General features: G+C 38.7%; 1 protein-coding gene across 7 annotated transcripts in view; it reads left to right on the plus strand.

The window, feature by feature from the left end:
- The window catches only part of LOC123975176 (basement membrane-specific heparan sulfate proteoglycan core protein-like), a gene marked incomplete at its 3' end in the record, with an annotated part of 647,231 nt that overhangs the window by 455,550 nt on the left and 185,325 nt on the right, over positions 1 to 6,356 (plus strand).

A 6,356-nucleotide genomic window follows, 5' to 3' on the forward strand; every position in this document is an offset into this window, starting at 1 on the left:
GTTGGTGATGCCAGGCAGCCACAGTGTCTGTTCAGCACAACATCAGTATCCAGCTCAGTTCCTCTTTACTCTCTCCAACAAAGTCTGCAAGAAATCTGGGCATCGTAATTAATAAACCAGCTAACTTTCAGTAAGCATGTTGCATCTGTAACTCGGTCTTGTTGCTTTACACTACATAACAATCAGACAGAAACACTAGGAAAACAGGAAGGAGACACAAAGGAAACACTAGGGCTGAGAGGCTGAGACAGCTGGATCATGACAGTACCTGATTTGTACATTGCTGAAGCGTCGGCCAAATGGCTAAATGTAAATATAAACAAATTATTAAGTAACATGTATTGCTCTACACTTTACACATACAGTACCATATCTACCTAATGTAATTCACAATAAACATTGTCTTCTCTTGTATATCCCATAATGAAAGGCATGGTCTATAATAATAATAATAATAATAATAATAATAATAATCTTTATTTGTAGAGCACTTTTCAAAAACAAGTTACAAAGTGCTTTAACAAGTGTAGAGACAATGAAACACAAAAACAATAGATGATAAAAGCAAGAAAACACTGAAGAGACTAAAATACACGTTTAAGATAAATATAAAATATATAAAATAGAATAAAATTAAAAGGGATAAAATAAAGTCAAATAAGATCGGGAAAGGTGCTCCTACAAAAGTATGTTTTAAGAAGGGGCTTAAAAGAGTTCACTGACTCAGCCGACCTGATTTCCTCGGGCAGGCTGTTCCAGAGCCTCGGGGCCCTGACAGCAAACGCTCTGTCCCCTTTAGTTTTCAGTCGAGACTCTGGAACAGACAACAGACCTCTGCCCGAGGATCTCAAGGAACGTGCTGGTGCGTATGGGACTAAAAGGTCAGAAATATAACAAGGCGAGAGGCCATGAAGAGCTTTAAAAGTGATCAATAGAATTTTAAAGTCAATTCTAAAACATACTGGGAGCCAGTGTAATGAAGCTAAAATAGGGGTAATGTGGTCGTATTTCTTTGTTCTGGTTAAAAGCCTGGCAGCTGAGTTCTGGACAGTCTGGAGTCGATCAGTAGATTTTTGGGTTAAACAAGTGAAAAGGCTGTTGCAGTAATCCAGGCGTGATGAGATGAAGGTGTATAAGATGGTCTCGGTGTCCTTAGAAGTTAATATAGATCGTATTTTTGCTATATTTCTAAGATGATAAAAACATAATTGCACATGGTTTGTGGTGTGCTGTTCAAAATTTAAATTACCATCAAACCAAACACCAAGGTTCTTTGCAACAGGCTTAATGTGATCTGACCAGCAGAGGGCAGTATTTGTTTGCCCTCTGCTGGGACCCAATGACCAGTATTTCTGTTTTGTCTGAGTTCAGGTGGAGGAAATTATTTGACATCCATTTTTTTATTTCACAAAGGCAGATGGCAAGTGATGGCATGGTGATGGCGCAATGGATAAGACACATGCCTTTGGTGTGAGAGACCCGGGTTCACTCCCATCTGGCCCATCCACCAGCAACACTTAACCCCTAGTTGCTCCAGAGGCATGTGACCTCTGACATATAGAGCAATTGTAAGTTGCTTTGGATAAAGTTAAATGAAAGTTAAGTGAACTCAGCAGTCTGTGGATCTGATGGGCAAGTACATTTGTGTGTCATCAGCATAAATATGAAAAGATATATAAATACTATGGTTTGTGGATGATAGGGTCCAAGGGGAAGCAGATACAAGGAAAACAAAATGGGTCCTAAATATCCATATTTAACTGGACAGAACGAAGAGACATAGTTGTTTACAGACACACAGAACTTCCTATTTGACAGGTAGGATGAAAACCATTCTAGGGCAGTACCAGAGATCCCCACCCAGTGCCTCAGTCTGTCTAACATGATGTTGTGATCAATGGTGTCAAATGCAGCGCTAAAGTCCAGGAGTACCAGGACTGAGCACATGCCTTCATCAGCAGACATTAAAAGGTCATTGGTGACTTTAAGCAGGGCAGTCTCAGTGCTGTGGTACTTCCTGAAACCAGATTGAAACTTTTCAAATATTTTGTTATTTTCAAGTAAAATTAGTCGTTTGGACACAATTCTTTCTAAGATCTTTGCAATAAAAGGCAGTTTTGAAATTGGTCTAAATTTTGTGGGAGGGAGGGATCTAAACCAAGTTTCTTTAAAAGTGGGTTCACGCAAGCCGTTTTAAACTAATCAGGGACACAACCAGTAGATAGGGAGCTGTTAAAAACAGAGATCAAATGGGGCCCAACAGAATCCATTACTTTCAGTAAAAACTTTGTAGGTATTACATCAAGTGGGCTGGAGGACACTCTCATTTGTGATACTGTTTTTAAAAGCTCAGACAAGTCGATGGGATAAAACTGGTTAAAACTCTCTTGCTGCTGGTGAGGGACCTCTGAGTAAGAGGCCGCGGGGGTAATAGAGGCTCTGATTGACACCACCTTATTGGTAAAATAAGATACAAACAATTCACAGTCATCATTACTTCCAGCTGAGGCACAAGGAGGGGTTGGGTTTACCAGCTGATCCACAGTCTTAAACAGAAACCTGGGATTGTTTTTATGTGTAGTAATGAGTTCAGAAAAATAGTGTCCTCGCATCCTTAACCATGTTATTGTAGTTAATTAATAAATCCTTCAGACTGAGGTAATGGACTTGGAGACTGGATTTTTTCCATCTGCGCTCTGCTTTCCTGCATTCTCTTTTTAGGCTGCGAATGCTGTCATTTATCCAGGGATGCTTACTAGCTTTAGACGTAGGCCTAACCTTTAGAGGAACTATAATTCTATCTGGCCCAGGTGATGTGATGTCAAGGTGACATCTATTGCATTAGTTGTATTTCTTCCCCAATTGACACAGCACATGGCTCATTAACAACAAAAGCTGTCATAATGTGGGTCCTTGAAACCAAAGAGGGCACTAGTAATTAGGATGACAAGACATCATTTATACCGTTAACCCTATTACAAGGTAAAACATGCTCAGCATGAGAGACAGACATTTGAAAAGGCTGATTGAAGGAGGAATGGAGGGAGAGAGGGACAGAAAAGCTAATTACTGTGGTGCTAATATCCACCTTCCTAGATCAAACAAGACTCAAATAATTCTAGACAGTGTACAGTGCTTTGAAGGATACACACAAACAAAGACACATTATATTATCTGCAAATATATTCAGGTCCACGTGTGGACACAGCACACATAACATGCCTATTAATACTGCACGGATAAAGAACAATTACCTTACAAGAATGTCAAACAATTCACTGTTGCTTGGCTACTGACTATGAGATAAAGCATGATAAAATATATTTTTGGAACTCATGTCATTTTAATTACAGTATATTCTCTACATGTGTTTTGTTTAGTGATGCATAATATGTGATTAAACCAAATGAGAAGAGTGGTGAGTCTTTATAAAGTTAGGATTTTACACTGATGGACCAAGTATTTTAATTTAAATTTAAGTTGAAACATTATAGCTCTCATTAAGCTCCATGCACACAATTTTCACAACATTTATTTTTCACACAGGTCTGTCTGACAGTATCTTCCGTGCCAATTGTTCTCTTACATTGCAGCTACTTAAACTCCTTTGGCTGCAGAATGTAGGCGGATGCCTAATTAAATCCAGAGTACTGTATCACAGCAGTTTAATGTGCGCATAAGTAGCGCATAAGTAGCACAGAGTGCACGTCTGCTTGAAAGCTAGTCTGGAGGTAGGTCGTGGGGTACAGTAAATTAATCTTGTCTGAAATTGGGGTGCAGGATGATTAGCAGTTCCCATGGAAACCATAGGTGTTTTTTTCCAAGATGTTCTATCTTGACTGCTGCAAGGAAATTAATCTCCATAATGTTTATTTTTGCTTTGGTCCAAAGTGTCTCCCAATTTGTAATTTATTAATTTATTTACAAATTGCCTGACTGGCTTATTTACTGAATTTATTCACTTATAATAGCTTTATCATGGGTACTTGGTAGTTTCACGAAGCATTTGAATATAAAATTAAGTCTATATCAGCCAGGTGGCTGGGTGTGTGCAGGATGGGGTAATAGTAGGACTACCAGCCAGATTGACGGGAAATCTGCTTTGGATGTTCATGGTTCTCTGAAGATGACCCCTAACATTCTGTCTTAGTGCCACTGTCTGGTCCAAATATACATTGACCACTACCTTCTGCCATTGGATGTCCTATATCTTTTTTTTTCTTTTTCTGTTAAAAATATCCCATGTCCTATATATATCCTATTTCAAGTCAAGTTACATCAACTTTATTTGTATATTTTATCAGAGTTATTATTTTATCAAGTTCCCCTCCCCCCTTCAAATACCAATGTAAGGTGCTTGTACTTGACTGTATTTTCTTTTCATGTCACTTTCTACTTCTTCTCCAATGCAATTCAGAGGGAAATGATTTCATTGAAGAACATTGAAGAACAACCAACTGTGATTGCCTAATTTAATGATTGCATATCTGTATGTCACAATGTAATTGCAATCGGGAGCGAGAAACATTACATTAATGTTTAAGTTGAGATTTAAAAGAAATAAGGTCATTGCTATAATGACTTCTGCATATATTTAACACATATACACATATAACACGATATAATGCGTCCATAAGACATTATAACAGTTGTGATAATCACTTACAAACATGCATTAGGCGCTATAACAAAGTTCATAAATATTATGACCTTTTGATTTAATGTTTTATAACGAATAGTAATACCAGTTTATATCAATGTGCGGCAAGAATCTTCGACCATGTTCCATAACACATTGTAACCACCGACTCTGCCTCGTTATGAAATCACTTTAGTCACCATTTACAATTAGTGATATAAAATGGAATAATAGCTTATAGTAATGTAAGATATAGCCTATAGCATGTCTTTGTTTGCTTTAAGTAAAGTGATAAAATATCTATCCCTGTATAATATATTACAGGTGGACATAATACCGTATGAACTAATTATAAGACCTTATAATACGTAATTGTTTGCTTTAAGTAAAGTGACACATTTTGCGCAGAAAAACAAATTTTATTTATGTTTCTTCACTTTATGAACAATCTGTATGAATTTTGAACATTTTACAGTTTAGCACAAAAACACAACATAATTACATCCAGAAAACTCGTTGTCAGGGTGGTGAGAGATCACTCAAGAGAAGACCTGTTGCAGACCAACATCATGTAAGAAGAGGCTCAGATGTTGTCACAGATGAATGGCGAGCCTGTGGACAGGCCCTAACAGATGCAGTGGACGATTAAAGACAAGCACTTCACAAAACGTAGCCTATTAAAATACATTTTAAAGTAATTGCATGGGAATACTGTTGGGGCAGAAGGGATGAGAATCTCTTGGCACCTCACGATTCGATTTGATTACAATTCAGAGGGCAGCGATCCATCTTCATGCATTTTTTTTCTGTGTAAATTCTGTATAATTCTCAGCATTTCGTTTACACATTAAAATTCAAAAGAAATGTCTCCTCAATTGCTTAAAATGACTAGTTTACATCCCTGATTTACTTTAGTAGCCTCAGCTCCTCCGTGGTCACCAGCATTGTCAGACTCTGGACACTGAAATATAATTTAACTATCAGGATGTACAGCATGTGTACAGGACACCAGTTTAGCTTCAACCTGCTGTTCTCATTCCTCAACAAGTTAAGTAGTAATGCCACGCAACTAATTAACATTACTCCGTTACTAATTTAGCTAACGCTACACTGCTTTACAGACCGGGGATCTGTTAACTTGCGTTAACCGCCTTCACTTATCCAGCAGGTGCGGAAACACCAGACTTAACGGACCCACTGTGACCTACACCGCACATGTCTGCCTGACGGACAACTTACTAAGTAACTTTATATATATATTATATATATATATATATATATAATATTTTCCTCCGCTAACATTCACCGTCACGTTCTCCCCGTTCTGCTGCTCGCTCTCTCTCTTTTGCTCTCACACACACTCGCTTTGCACACAGGAAACGAAAGAGCGATGAGTGTTGCTGCACGGTGTGCGGCTGAAAAACGATGTCGCAGTCCTATTGATGAGCGTGTGAAATGTTAGTAGCGTGGTCATTCATTCAGCAGCGGCGTAATGCGTCGAATACAACACTGGTCTCAGACCAGTAACAGAGATCACGGGTCTCTGTTATGTGCACACCTCCGACTGTCCGGGCGCAGCACTTCCGCAGTTCTGAAGGTTCCGCCATTTGCTTTCCGTGAACATTATAGTATAGTACAGAATAGTATAACGTTGTAAGCAGGGACGTGCACAGGAATTTTGAAGGGCAGTTGCTCTGACCTGAAAAAAGGCACCCCC

This window comes from Micropterus dolomieu, linkage group LG08 (genome assembly GCF_021292245.1).
Source record: "Micropterus dolomieu isolate WLL.071019.BEF.003 ecotype Adirondacks linkage group LG08, ASM2129224v1, whole genome shotgun sequence".
NCBI lineage: Eukaryota > Metazoa > Chordata > Actinopteri > Centrarchiformes > Centrarchidae > Micropterus > Micropterus dolomieu.